This window comes from Bos grunniens, chromosome 21, assembly GCF_055505025.1.
Source record: "Bos grunniens cultivar Pamir isolate PY7600 chromosome 21, Bosgru_T2T1.0, whole genome shotgun sequence".
Lineage (NCBI taxonomy): Eukaryota > Metazoa > Chordata > Mammalia > Artiodactyla > Bovidae > Bos > Bos grunniens.
Window position 1 is genome coordinate 38058389 of NC_141185.1, and position 15613 is coordinate 38074001.

General features: G+C 39.0%; 1 protein-coding gene across 30 annotated transcripts in view; it reads left to right on the forward strand.

Annotated features, from left to right (window-relative positions):
* Positions 1-15613, forward strand: part of PEAK1 (pseudopodium enriched atypical kinase 1) — a 314448-nt gene that overhangs the window by 200289 nt on the left and 98546 nt on the right. The gene's annotated exons all lie outside the window — the stretch shown is intronic.

The following is a 15613-nucleotide window of genomic DNA, read 5'->3' on the forward strand; positions in this document are numbered from 1 at the left end:
ATGGGATTTCCTAGGCAAGAATACTGGAGTGGGTTGCCATTTCCTTCTCCAGGGGATCTTCCCAACCCAGGGATCAAACCCATGTCTCCTACATTGGCAGATGGATTCTTTACTGCTGAGCCACGTGGGAAGGAGGAGTCTAAACAATTATTTTTATTACCTTGTAGCTTCTATCATCTTCCTGTGTTTGCCTCCTTTTGGCCTATAAGATCTAGCTGTTTGGGGGACTTCTTTGGTGGTCCAGTGGTTAAGACTCCGTGCTGCCCCTACAGGGAGCATGGGTTCAATCCCTGGTCGGGGAACTAAGATCCAGGCATGCTGTGCAGCACTGCCAAAAGAAAAAAAATTAAAGCATTAAAAAAAAAAGATAAGCTGTTTGCTGTTTATTTGACCACTTCAAACTATTTCAGAATGCTTAATGATCCTATGAGAAAAACAACTGCATCTGGAAGATACGTGCCTTTATTAATGGAAAGTCCATGCTTTGTCTCAGGCCACAGTGGTCTTTTGTTATTTCGTCTTGTAAAGAATTGAATCACTGAGAGGAGTCAACTAACAAAGATCTTTCCATTTAATTATGGTTATATGAAGAGGGCATGGGTCTTAGAGAGGGATCTGGACTGTGTGACCTTGGTCAGATTACTTAATTCATTAGTCTGTAAAATGAAAATCCTTACCTACATAAGGTCATTGTCATGGTTAGTGATAAGCAATAATGTAAATGAAGTACCTGGTATAATACCTGTGGTATGGTTAGCATTTAATAATAAGCATCCCAGTCACTGAATGGGATGAGAAAAGCATTGAAAGCCATTTAATTTTCCCCTGGAGAAGGAAATGGTAACCTACTCCAGTATTCTTGCCTGGAGAATTCTATGGCCAGTGGAGCTGAGCAGGCTGCAGTTCATGGGGTCACAAAGAGTTGGACATGACTGAGCGACTAAACAATAATTTTCTTTACATCCAGGATTTCATTAGCAATGTAGCTAACATGGAGGGGGAAAAAAAACCTGAACTGTTTTCTGTTAAGGAAAATTAAAGGTTAAAATTATGTTTTAAAAAATTTTTGTTTCTGTTTTGCTTTATGTTTTTAAAAAGATAACTCATTTGATTTCTTTGGGAGACTTGGAGTCAAACCACTTTTCTGAATGACCATTAGATCCCTATGATTCAGAGAAGAAATAAAATTTTAGATTCTCAACCTATTTTGAATAAGAGAATTAATCCCATTCTCTCCTGACTTGTCTGAATTTTTGAGGCCAAGATATGCCCGCATGGTGGCATTCTCAAGGACTCTTCTGTGTCCTTTTCCTCAGTATAGTAGCAAGGAGAATCATCAGGAACAACACAGCTGGCATCTTGAGGAAAATGACATAAAATTGGCATTGCACACTAAGCCTGGAAAAGCCAACATTTGTTCAGTTACTAATCTTTTTAGGCAGAGCCTTTGATTTGGCCCAGAACTACTTCAGCTTACCGTAGAAGTATTTTTATTTGCTGCCAAATTTCCTCACTAACCTTAGTCTGAAACACAAGCATGTAGGCTGTACTGGGGTGTTTTTTTTTTTCTTCTTCATTTTGATTCCCTTTCCTCATTCACATTAGCTGGTTTCCTTATCCTAGGCATGAAATGTTTGCCCAGTTAGGTGCTTCATAACACAGATTCTTTCTAACAGCACATGTTCCAGGATAACCCATTAGCTATGTTATATAATTGGGAACTCTAGGTTGGGGTATTCATCTGAAAGAAAATACTCTCTCAGTACCCCTGGGCTTAGATCTGTGCTATCATTTGTTTCACTTCAAAGCTAATTGAAATCAGCCAGCCTATGTTTCAAAATATCTACACATATTACCAACCATCTGGCTGCTCACAAATGATGAAGACATTTAATATAAAACCTGGTTAATGCACTAGCCTCTCACCTCTGGAGAACAAATCTTGCCTAGGACACACGTAGTCCTACTTTAGTATTGGTCTGCAATAGAGGGCGGTCATTTGGGTCCCCAAACTCATAACAATCTGATGTAATCCCTCCCAGGTGACTGACCATGTGATAGACTTTCTGAATTATCTTTGTTGGAATCATTCAGAGCTGCAGTGACAGAGCAGAAGGTTTATGTAGAGCCATTCAGAGCAGGAATATCTAGAGTACACTGCATGTGGGTAAAGGGCATATGAGACTTTTTAAAGTAACTTGATGTAGTTCTTTTCTTTTATGAAAGTGATGTTGAGTGAAATACACTTGTAATCTTGTAGTAGAAAATTTGGAATATATACATTTTCATTTGACATTTTGTATTATTAGTCTTTCAATCTTTTTTGTTAGATTTATATGCGTTGTTTTTAGCAAAACTGGGATTATCCTGTATGTAAGTAGTCTTTTTAAAGCTAGTTATGTTTTATAGATACTTTTCAATGTCTTTAAGTAACGATCTCTATTTCATTAACTGTATAATATTCTGTCATATTGCCATGCTATCTTAAGTTACTAACCTCCAAAATTATGGGATATTTAAGTTGTCTCTCATTTCCCTATCAGAAATAACTCTGTACTGAACATCCTGTAGAAATTAATGTGCATGGAAATTAATAATTGAGCATAGCATTGCCTTCCTGTAGATAAATTCTTAAAAATTGCAAGATCAAAACACATGTAAGGATTTAATGTGCTTATTTGTTTTTAATCTTTATTTCTTTGTATATTTGCAGATGTTTTACATATGCCTTATCACCCTTGAAAAGACCTCCACTTTTGGGGGGTGTTTGGAAGGCCCATGGCCCAGGGCATGTGTAATCTTAGTTCTCCAATCAGGGATCAAACCCATGCCCCCTGCAAAGGAAGCATGGAGTCTTAGCCACTTGGACTACCAGTGAAGTCCTTAGACTTGTATATTTTTTGCACTCTTCTTAGGTAGTGTGTAGAATACTCCACAGTTTAACCAACAGCTAAGTTGGTTTTGTTTTTTGTTTTTACATTTTAGAGCAATGCAATAGATGATTTATTGATTTCTTAATGTTTAATTTGAATTTCTAGGAATTTTAGTGAGGTAACCTAGCCTATTGACAACACCATAATTATTTTTGCTGCAATGTCTCAAATAAATTTCTTATATATATATATATATATATATATATATAACACTTATCAACTCTAGTCATAAATTAATAAAAGTGAAGTATTCCTTATTCAAGGAACACGTTCTCAGTTCAGTTTAGTTCAGTTCAGTCGCTCAGTCGTGTCCAACTCTTTGCGACCCCATGAATCGCAGCACGCCAGGCCTCCCTGTCCATCACCAACTCCCGGAGTTCACTCAGACTCACGTCCATTGAGTCAGTGATGCCATCCAGACATCTCATCCTCTGCCGTCCCCTTTTCCTCTTGCCCCCAATCCCTCCCAGCATCAGAGTCTTTACCAATGAGTCAACTCTTCGCATGAGGTAGCCAAAGTACTGGAGTTTCAGCTTTAGCATCATTCCTTCCAAAGAAATCCCAGGGCTGATCTCCTTCAGAATGGACTGGTTGGATCTCCTTGCAGTCCAAGGGACTCTCAAGAGTCTTCTCCAACACCACAGTTCAAAAGCATCAATTCTTCAGCGCTCAGCTTTCTTCACAGTCCAACTCTCACATCCATACATGACCACTGGAAAAACCATAGCCTTGACTAGACGAACCTTTGTTGGCAAAGTAATGTCTCTGCTTTTGAATATGCTATCTAGTTGGTCATAACTTTCCTTCCAAGGAGTAAGCGTCTTTTAATTTCATGGCTGCAGTCACCATCTGTAGTGATTTTGGAGCCCAGAAAAATAAAGTCTGACACTGTTTCCACTGTTTCCCCATCTATTTCCCACGAAGTGATGGGACCGGATGCCATGATCTTCGTTTTCTGAATGTTGAGCTTTAAGCCAACTTTTTACTCTCCATTTTTACTTTCATCAAGAGGCTTTTGAGTTCCTCTTCACTTTCTGCCATAAGGGTGGTGTCATCTGCATATCTGAGGTGATTGATATTTCTCCCGGCAATCTTGATTCCAGCTTGTGTTTCTTCCAGTCCAGCGTTTCTCATGATGTACTCTGCATATAAGTTAAATAAGCAGGGTGACAATATACAGCCTTGACGAACTCCTTTTCCTATTTGGAACCAGTCTGTTCTATGTCCAGTTCTAACTGTTGCTTCCTGACCTGCATACAAATTTCTCAAGAGGCAGATCAGGTGGTCTGGTATTCCCATCTCTTTCAGAATTTTCCACAGTTTATTGTGATCCACACAGTCAAAGGCTTTGGCATAGTCAATAAAGCAGAAATAGATGTTTTTCTGGAACTCTCTTGCTTTTTCCATGATCCAGTGGATGTTGGCAATTTGATCTCTGGTTCCTCTGCCTTTTCTAAAACCAGCTTGAACATCAGGAAGTTCACAGTTCACATATTGCTGAAGCCTGGCTTGGAGAATTTTGAGCATTACTTTACTAGCGTGTGAGATGAGTGCAACTGTGCAGTAGTTTGAGCATTCTTTGGCATTGCCTTTCTTTGGGATTGGAATGAAAACTGACCTTTTCCAGTCCTGTGGCCACTGCTGAGTTTTCCAGATTTGCTGGCATATTGAGTGCAGCACTTTCACAGCATCATCTTTCAGGATTTGGAATAGCTCCACTGGAATTCCATCACCTCCACTAGCTTTGTTCGTAGTGATGCTTTCTAAGGCCCACTTCACTTCACATTCCAGGATGTCTGGCTCTAGGTCAGTGATCACACCATCGTGATTATCTGGGTCATGAAGATCTTTTTTGTACAGTTCTTCTGTGTATTCTTGCCATCTCTTCTTAATATCTTCTGCTTCTGTTAGGTCCATACCATTTCTGTCCTTTATTGAGCCCATGTTTGCATGAAATGTTCCTTTGGTATCTCTGATTTTCTTGAAGAGATCCCTAGTCTTTCCCATTCTGTTGTTTTCCTCTATTTCTTTACATTGATCGCTGAAGAAGGCTTTCTTATCTCTTCTTGCTATTCTTTGGAACTCTGCATTCAGATGTTTATATCTTTCCTTTTCTCCTTTGCTTTTTGCTTCTCTTCTTTTCACAGCTATTTGTAAGGCCTCCCCAGACAGCCATTTTGCTTTTTTGCAATTCTTTTCCATGGGGATGGTCTTGATCCCTGTCTCCTGTACAATGTCACAAACCTCATTCCATAGTTCATCCGGCACTCTATCTATTAGATCTAGGCCCTTAAATCTATTTCTCACTTCCACTGTATAATCATAAGGGATTTGATTTAGGTCATACCTGAATGGTCTAGTGGTTTTCCCTACTTTCTTCAATTTCAGTCTGAATTTGGCAATAAGGAGTTCATGGTCTGAGCCACAGTCAGCTCCTGGTCTTGTTTTTGCTGACTGTATAGAGCTTCTCCATCTTTGGCTGCAAAGAATATAATCAATCTGATTTCGGTGTTGACCATCTGGTGATGTCCATGTTTTTTTGTTTTTTTTTTTTTTGCTGACTGTATAGAGCTTCTCCATCTTTGGCTGCAAAGAACATAATCAATCTGATTTCGGTGTTGACCATCTGGTGATGTCCATGTATAGAGTCTTCTCTTGTGTTGTTGGAAGAGGGTGTTTGTTATGACCTGGTCTTGTTTTTGCTGACTGTATAGAGCTTCTCCATCTTTGGCTGCAAAGAATATAATCAATCTGATTTCGGTGTTGACCATCTGGTGATGTCCATGTATAGAGTCTTCTCTTGTGTTGTTGGAAGAGGGTGTTTGTTATGACCAGTGCATTTTCTTGGCAAAACTCTATTAGTCTTTGCCCTGCTTCATTCCGTATTCCAAGGCCAAATTTGCCTGTTACTCCAGGTGTTTCTTGACTTCCTACTTTTGCATTCCAGTCCCCTATAATGAAAAGGACATCTTTTTTGGGTGTTAGTTCTAAAAGGTCTTGTAGGTCTTCATAGAACCGTTCAACTTCAGCTTCTTCAGCGTTACTGGTTGGGGCATAGACTTGGATTATCGTGATATTGAATGGTTTGCCTTGGAAACGAACAGAGATCATTCTGTTGTTTTTGAGATTGCATCCAAGTACTGCATTTCAGACTCTTTTGTTGACCATGATGGCCACTCCATTTCTTCTGAGGGATTCCTGCCCGCAGTAGTAGATATAATGGTCATCTGAGTTAAATTCACCCATTCCAGTCCATTTCAGTTCGCTGATTCCTAGAATGTCGACATTCACTCTTGCCATCTCTTGTTTGACCGCTTCCAATCTGCCTTGATTCATGGACCTGACATTCCAGGTTCCTATGCAATATTGCTCTTTGTAGCATCGGACCTTGCTTCTATCACCAGTCACATCCACAGCTGGGTATTCTTTTTGCTTTGGCTCCATCCCTTCATTCTTTCTGGAGTTATTTCTCCACTGATCTCCAGTAGCATATTGGGCACCTACTGACCTGAGGATTTTCTCTTTCAGTATCTTATCATTTTGCCTTTTCATACTGTTCATGGGGTTCTCAAGGCAAGAATACTGAAGTGGTTTGCCATTCCCTTCTCCAGTGGACCACATTCTGTCAGATCTCTCCACCATGACCCGCCCGTCTTGGGTTGCCCCATGGGCATGGCTTAGTTTCATTGAGTTAGACAAGGCTGTGGTCCTAGTGTGATTAGATTGACTAGTTTTCTGTGAGTATGGTTTCAGTGTGTCTGCCCTCTGATGCCCTCTTGCAACACCTACCGTCTTACTTGGGTTTCTCTTACCTTGGGCGTGGGGTATCTCTTCACGGCTACTCCAGCAAAGCACAGCCATTGCTCCTTACCTTGGACGAGGGGTATCTCCTCACCGCTGCCCTTCCTGACCTTACCTTTCCTTAAATAGCTTAGAATGCCCTATACTTCTTTTTCCATACTACCCTCAGAAATAACCCATACTCACTTGGAGAAGAGAGACAAGGAGCTGCACAACTAAGTCCCTTTCAACTAGGGACTAAATGCAGTCTGTGCAGTGCAAAATGGATGGCAGTGATGCAGACAGAGAAAGACCTGAATCCCTTATGGTCTGGTGTACCAGAAAAGAGAAAATGGGAAACTGGGAATGCAAAAGAGAAAGTGGTTTGTAAGGGAAAGAGCCAGACAGATCTCCAGATTTTTATCTGCTTACATCTCTGATTGACCTCTGAACCATACATGCCTAGAACAGACTCAGCTCAGCCCAACTAAGGGCTTCCCAGGTGGCACTAGTGGTAAAGAACCCACTTGCCAGTGCAGTAGACCTAAGAGATGCAGGTTCGATCCCTGGGTCAAGAAGATCCCCTGGAGGAGAGCATGGCGATCCACTCCAGTATTCTTGCCTATAGAATCCCCATGGACAGGGGAGCCTGGCAGGCTACAGTCCATAGGGTCACTAAGAGTCAGACATGACTTAAGCAACTTAGCACACAGCACACAGCCCAACAAAATGAAAAGATCTCCTACACTAGAAGAAGTGTTTACAGTTAGAGATTAACCCCCCACAAATTTTTTTTAAATCACTAAAACAAAGAAATACTAGAGGAAAATAACAGACTTGATGTGTGTTAGTTGCTCAGTCGTGTCTTTGTGACCCCACGGACTGTAGCCCACCAGGCTCCTGTGTCCATGGAATTCTCCAGGCAAGAATACTGGAGTGGGTTGCCATTCCCTTCTCCAAAGGATCTTTCCAACCCAGGGATCAAACTGGGTCTCCTACATTGCAGGGGGATTCTTTACTGTCTGAGCCACCAGGGAAGCCCATGTATGTACATAACATACAAAGTGCCAAGAAAATAAAATACATTCTCAGTTGAAAAGATGATCTGTTGTTTCCAACATCAAGATGAACCAAGTATTGGAATTAGTATACAAGGGTTTCAAGACAGCTATTATAACTATTATCAATGAAGTGAAACAAAATGTGCTTTCGGTGCATGAAAATCTCAACAGAGGTTGGCAGTAAAACAGAAACAAAAAAAAAGACCAAATGGAAGTTCTGGAAATGAAAAGCAGTTGAGTGGACATGACAGAGGAAAGAGTAAGTGATCTCAAATCAATCAATATTAATTATCTGAGGGAAAAAAAAGAAAGCTTTAGGGGAAATGAACAAAGCCTCAAAGGTCTGTTGGCTGGTATTTAATATTTGGCTTCTCATCAGAAATCATTGCGGACAGAAAGAGTAGGATAGCATCTGGAAAAAAATGAACAGTCAACCTAGAATTCTATACCTAGCAAAAATATTATTCAAGAATGAAGGATGAACTTATTGTGGTGATCATTTTGCAATTATATACTTTATTCAAATATCAAATTACACTGTACACTTGAAACTGCATTATGTAAATTATACATCAATTTAATAAGAGTGAAAAAAGAATATATTTTTTAGATAAAAGAAAACAGAGAAGTTGCTACCAAGAGACCTGCTCCACAAGAAATGCTAAAGAAAGTTCTTTAAGCTGGAGATAATAATTCTAGATGGAAGCATGAACATTCAGTAAAGAATAAGAACTCAGACATTCTAAATATATGGGCAATATTTCATTTCTCTGAACTCCCAGAATTCTTTATCTATAAATCTTGGGATGCTACTTCCCATTTTCTATGTTTCTGTATTTTGTCATTTTATCTGCATACTTCAGTTCCCCTAAAACATAGGCTAATTTTGAAGTCGGTGGAAGTGGGGATCATTTTTAACTTTATCTTAGGTCCCCTAGTCTGACTTTTGCATATCTTGTTATTTATTTTCCTTTTTCAAAAGCAATGGTAGAGCGTCATTCCATTTAATGAAGGATTCCAGTTGATTGGATTTCAGTCTTTTCTGATTGCAAACATATTGCTTTGGAAATACGTTCAGCTTAGGGAATTGTGATCTCTCAAAATTTACTTTAACTGACAAAATAATTTCCTTTTTTTTTTAGACTCATAGTTTATGTGTTTCTTTAAAAAGTTTCTCAGTTGATAGACAAAAAAGATGATTTTTGCTTACACTAACCTCTAGGAGATACTACATGGGTCCTGTGTATGGGATGTTGGGTATAATCAAACAACACAAATAACTCAGTGGGGTTTTGAAAAGAGCTAGAAATGTTCTTGGATTAGATGTTTCTCATAAAAAGCCAGATGCATAATATTAAGTCCAAATTCATTGAAGACCATTTCCCAGGACCTTGTGGATAATATTGCCCTAGTTTGTTGCTTGTAGACGATCTATATACAAATATAGAGTTTAGAGAAGGGAGCAGATAATGAAAATACCCCTTGTTTGGCTTCTGCCAAAGAGTAGCAGACTTTCAGAGTTGGGAATAAATAAATTTTACCGGATTCTTTCATGAGTCTTAGATATTCTTGTATCCTGTATTATTGAGTTCAAGTGAAATCAACATATTTTACATGATGAAATTATAATTGACATTTATATTTTTAAAATTTAGGAGCCTGATTTATCTTTTTGCCCAAACCTAGGGCTATGTCACTTCCCCATGGCAAGTAACTAAAGGCAAGGCCAATTTTTAATTTTCTCAAAAGGAGATTTGAATCCAAAGTACTTGAACAAGTAGTCATCTGAGGCCCACATTTCTACCAAATATTCAGGAGATCATTGACTCTAAAGACATTATTAAAAGTAGGAGAAGTAATGAATACGGAATCTTAGAGACGGAAAAGCCTGGGCTGAAGTTCCAGCTCAACCACCTAATAGCTCTAATGATGTAACCTTGGAGGGATGTTCCCTTTCCCCAAGCCTGTTTCTTCAGTCATAAAAATGGAAATAAGAATTCTTTGTTCATATGTTTATTTTGAAAATTCAGTGGTTATAGGTTTTGGTTCCCATTACTTCTTCACACCGAATACTTATTAGTTGCTTTCCCCTTATTCAATCATAAGAAAACATGAGAAAAAGGTGTTTGCTCCCACTTATAAAAGGTGTTTACACCCACTAGGATAAGGTACTCAATAATTATTAATGAATAAATGCTTTATGAAGGATTATTTTTTAATAATTATCAGTGTTTAAGATAAATTATGATCAAATATGTTTATGATAATTCCTAGTAAATAGTGATTACAGCAATGGCAAGTTATTACATTATTTTGCTTGACATTTGTATGCTGAGATGAATGTTTTTGCTGTTACTAAATCAACATCATTTAGCCAAAGTTGAATTTACCCCCATGGTACCTTACTGGAGCCATAGGACCTGCACTGCCCAGAATTTCATCCATATTTAATGTTGTATGGTACATTAAGCCATAGTATTTCTTTATCTGTGTAATATTCTTAAAACTTTGCTGCAGGTTCATTTTTAAAATCTATTGTTTTGAAACATTTTATTAGATAAATTAAGCTTCCATGCCTTGAGAAGCAATGAACTGTAGTACAGGGATCAGCAATTTAATGTATAAGGTTCAGGTCATAATAAGTTAAGCTTTGCCACCCACATAGTCTCTATTGCAACTGCTCAGCTCTGCCTTGGTATCAGAAAAACAGCTGCAGACAATATGTAAATTAAGGGTATGCCTATGTTCCAATAAAATTTTATTTAAAAAAAACAGGTGGCAGACCAGATTTGACCCATGGGCCACAGTTTGTTAATTCCTACTGTAACAAAATAGTCTGCAGGTAGAAAACCCAGGAGGGAATCTATCTCTGACATGAACTGGCTGAGTGTTGATAACAAACCAAATCCATTTAACTTCCTTGTGAATTCCTGTTTCTTAGTAAAATTAAAAGGTGAGACTATGGTAATCTGTCTTTCTATCTTTAACTTTCTTATCTTTTATCATCAAAAGTTTTCTGGTATATAAGGCACCTTTGCCTGAAGGATAAAAAAAAAAAAAACTAAAGATAAAAATCAATGCTGAGTCGTGACATTATACTGGATGTATAAACTGGATTTAAAACAAATTATACACATATTTCTTCTTTACTTCCCTGGTGGCTCAGATAGTAAAAACGTCTGCCTACAATACGGGAGACCTGGGTTCAATCCCTGGGTCCGGAAGATCCCCTGGAGAAGGAAATGGCAACCCACTCCAGTACTCTTGCCTGAAAAATCCCATGAACGGAGGAGCCAACCTTACAGTCTGTGAGAACAAACCAATGACATCTATATAATTATAGAAGCTTTAATGCTCATTTCTTGTGTATAGCACATGGAAACTATCAGTTGCATGTATTGAATAGATTTTATAAAAATAATTACATTATACTGCCTTAGTGTAATATAAGAAGTAGTAAACAAATAGATGATTTAAAAAAAAAAAAACACTGAATAACACCCAGCACTTAGCCTATATGGTATCTGTTGCATCTAATAGTTACTGATTTTTATCCCCAGTTTCCAGGGGAAATTAAAGTTCAGAAACATAAAAAAACTTACCCAAGAACACATAGCTAGGTTAACTGTCAGAGCTGGGATTGATCCCAGTGCATCAGTTTTCTATTACTGCTCTAAGAAACTGCAGTGGACTTACTGGTTTAAAACAACGCTAGTTTATGGTGGCTCAGACGGTAAAGAATCTGCCTGCAATTCGGGAGACCCAGGTTCGATCCCTGGGTTGGGAAGATCCCCTGTAGAAGGAAATAGCAAGCCACTCCAGTATTCTTCCCTGGAGAATTCCATGGACTGAGGAGCCTGGCGGGCTACAGTCCATGGGGTTGCAAAAAGTCGGACATGACTGAGCAACTATGCAACAACAACAATTTATTATCTTAACATTTCTGGAGATCAGAGGTCTAAAATTAGTCTCAGTGGTTTAGAATCATGTTTTTGTCAGGGTTGCATTCCTTTTGAAGGAGAGTTCTCTACCTTTTCCAGCTTTTTTTTTTTTAGCATAATTGCTTTACAGTGTTGTGTTAGTTACTGCTGTACAACAAAGTGAGTCAGTTATATGTATACATATATCCCCTCCCTCTTGGACTTCCCTCCCGCTCCCCATCCCACCTACAGAGCACCAAGCCGAGCTCCCTGTGTTACGCAGCAGCTTCTCACTAGCTATCTGTTTTACACATAGTGGCACTAGTGGTAAAGAACCTGCCTGCCAATGTAGGAGACATAAGAGACGTGGGTTCAGTCCCTGGGTTGGGAAGATGCCCTGGAGGAGGGCATAAGAACCACTCCACTGTCCTTGCCTGGAGAATCCCATGGACAGAGGAGCCTGGTGGGCTGTGGTCCACAGGGTCACAGAGTGTGAGTATATATATGTCAGTCCTCTTCTCCCAGTTTACCCCGCCACTCCCCTTCCCGCTCTGTGTCCGCACGTCTGTTCTCCACATCTGCGTCTCTATTCCTGCCCTGCAAACAGGCTCATCTACACCAGCTTTCTAGATTTCATACATATGCTTTAATCTACAATATTTGTTTTTCTCTTTCTGATTTCACTCTGTATGACAGACTCTACATCCATCCACATCACTACAAATAAAGGTTGCCTGCATTCCTTGCCTTATAGCCCATTTCCTTCTTCAAAGCCATCAGTGGATGGTCAGGTCTTTGTCTTACCATATCATTCGGTCTAACCTTTTTACCGCTCTCCTTCACTTTTTTCTTTTTTTTTCTTGATAAACTTTGTATTTTTAATTAGAGAATAATTACAATGTTGTGATGGTTTCTGCCATACATCAACAAGAATCAGCCATAGGTACACAAACGTCCCCTCCCTCCCACCTCCCTCCCCATCCCACCCCTCTGGGTTGTCACAGAGCACCGACTTTGGGTTCTATGTGTCATACAGCTAATTCTCATTGGCTATCTTTTCTACATTTGGTAATGTATATGTTTCAATGCTATTCTCTCAAATCATCCCACCCTCTCCTTCCCCCAAACTGTGTCCAAAAATCTGTCCTTTATGTCTGTCTCCTTTGCTGCCCTGCAAGTAGAGTCATTAATACTATCTTTCTAGTACTAGATTCCATATATATGCATGAATATGTGATATTTGTCTTTCTCTTTCTGACTTACTTCCCTCTGTATAATAGGCTCTGGGTTCATCCACCTCATTGGAACTGATTCAAATGCATTCCTTTTTATAGCTGAGTAATATTCCATTGTGTATATGTACCACAACCTCTTTATCCATTCATCTGTTGATGGCTGTCTAGGTTGCTTCCATGACCTAGAGCCTCTGTCAGCATTGGGGTATATGTGTCTTTTTCAGTTATGGTTTCCTCAGGGTATATGTCCAGTAGAGGAATTGCTGGGTCATATGGGAGTTTTATTCCTAGTTTTTTAAGGAATCTCCATACTGTTCTCTATAGAAGTGAAGTTGCTCAGTCATGTCCAACTCTTTGTGACCCCATGGACTGTAGTCTACCATGCTCCTCCATCCATGGGATTTTCCAGGCAAGAGTACTGGAGTGGGTTACCATTTCCTTCTCCAGGAAGTGAAAGTGAAAGTGAAGTCGCTCAGTTGTGTTCGACTCTTTGCAACCCCATGGACTATAGCCTACCAGGTTTCTCTGTCCATGGGATTTTCCAAGCAAGGATACTGGAGTGGGTTGCTATTTCCTTCTCCAGAGGATCTTCCCAACCCAGGGATTGAACCTGGGTCTCCCACATTGTAGGCAGACGCTTTACCATCTGAGCTACCAGGGAAGACTATATCAATTTGTATTCCTACCAACAGTGCAGGAGGGGTTCCCTTTTTTCCATACCCTCTCCAGCATTTATTGTCTGTAGACTTTCACATCAGTAAGAATGGCTATCTCCTTCACACTTTTAAGGACCCTTGTCATTACTTTGGCTCACCCAGACATCCTGAATAATCTCTTCTCAAGATCGTGATGTAATCACATCTGCATAGACCCTTTTGATATATAAAGTAACATTGTCACAGGTTCTGGGGATTAGGCTGATTGGGTATCTTAGCAAGGCCATTATTCTGCCTACCACACCCAATGAAGAAAAAATTTTTCAAATAATTCCGCTTTGTCCTCTCAGTATCCCACAGAAAGACAATGAGTTATTGTCATCTCTTTGGACGGATAAAGGATCCTGAGGCAGAAGTAATATGTGACTTTGCTGCAGTTTTATAACTAGTTAGCCTGCGGGGTATGGGGGGAGAGAGTATCTTTTAAGTCCCAATACAGAAGGCTTTCTATTGGATCATACATCCATAACATTTTTATCAGTATTAGGCATTTGATGCTAATATAGGTAAATTGCTTCCGTGTCTCTAGATAATCAAACTTGAATTCAACCCAAATTAGACTTGATTCAATGCCCTTGCCATCTGTTAGCTTGTTTGATAGCTTCTGGTAAAAAAAAAAAAAACGGGGTTGGGGGGGAATGCATCTTTTCCTAAAGAATAAAGAAATATGCTAAGGATAAAATGGATTCAGACATTTGGCTTTTATTGGATACTTTGAAAAATCTCTTTGCTAGTGTTTAGACTCAATGTTTAAGGGTTTATGGAAGTCTTGAACTTTCTATATCATCTCATATATATGTCACAAATAAGTTTTTAAATATTAAAAAAGATAAAAGGGTTGTCATACAATACAGTTTTTCTTTGAAAAAACTGACTTCAATTTAAGTAGTTGAATCTGTACTGTAAATTTACTTGCTACTAGGTAGACACCTAATTCTTATTTTCAACAATAGTAGCAATAGAGAGGAGATAGTATTTTGAAAATGAGTAACAATTAAATGGAACCCTTTACAGAAACTTTGTTTTATAACTGCTATGTGAATGGCAATGGAGGAGGTAAAGGACATGTGTTATTTGATAATTGCTTATGAGTTGGTTTTTTAGGCTATTTCTTCAGTTTTTCATCAATCAGTTAATTCTCACAGTTAGATGTTTCTGTTTTTTCAAAACCAAATATTTTCACATATTTTACACATTAGACTTCAACTGTTCCATAATCCATCATTTTTTATTGTTTTATTTATTTATTTTTGTTGTTATTCTAAATAGCACTTTGATTTTTGAGCCATTTTCCTAGCTTTTCTCCTTGGGCAGGAAGGACGATGCTTTTCTTCTGTACTATTACCTGGAACTCATGGATCTCCTAGTTAACATAAGCAGTTTAACTAATAAAGCAGGAAGGAAGGATGGACACAGTAGTTAACAATGACTGATAATCTTCACCTTGAGGAGAAGCTACTGATCTGGCCAATGTAAGTCCCATGGAAACAATACTGAGAAGGGGGATATCATTTTCCCAGAGCTGCTGGTGGCTCTTGCTAAGGGAGTGGCCAAGTACAGAGTGGAATGGGATATGCTGGAATCAAAAACTAGTAAAGTGTTTCATTGGTTATCAAGGAATATAGAAACAGCATGATTTAATAGAATCATATGGGACATTGATGTGAGTCAGGACTGGGTTCATTTCTCACAGCTTACTACTAAAGAGCTGTGCAGCACTGAGCAAGGAACTTAATCTCTTCAATCCCTCACTTCATTTATTAAAATGGTCATTGCTGCCCCTCAAGGTTATTGTATGAATTAGGGATATGACATATATAGTATTAGTAGTAGCCCAGTAAATAGGCACTAAAGGATAAAAAACAGTAGATTGCAGTTGGTGGGCTGAGTCAGAAGAGTTTGCCTCAGGTTGGCTTTTTCTCACCAACTCTGGCTAGAAAGTCTCAGGGGATAGAACTGCGCTCAGAG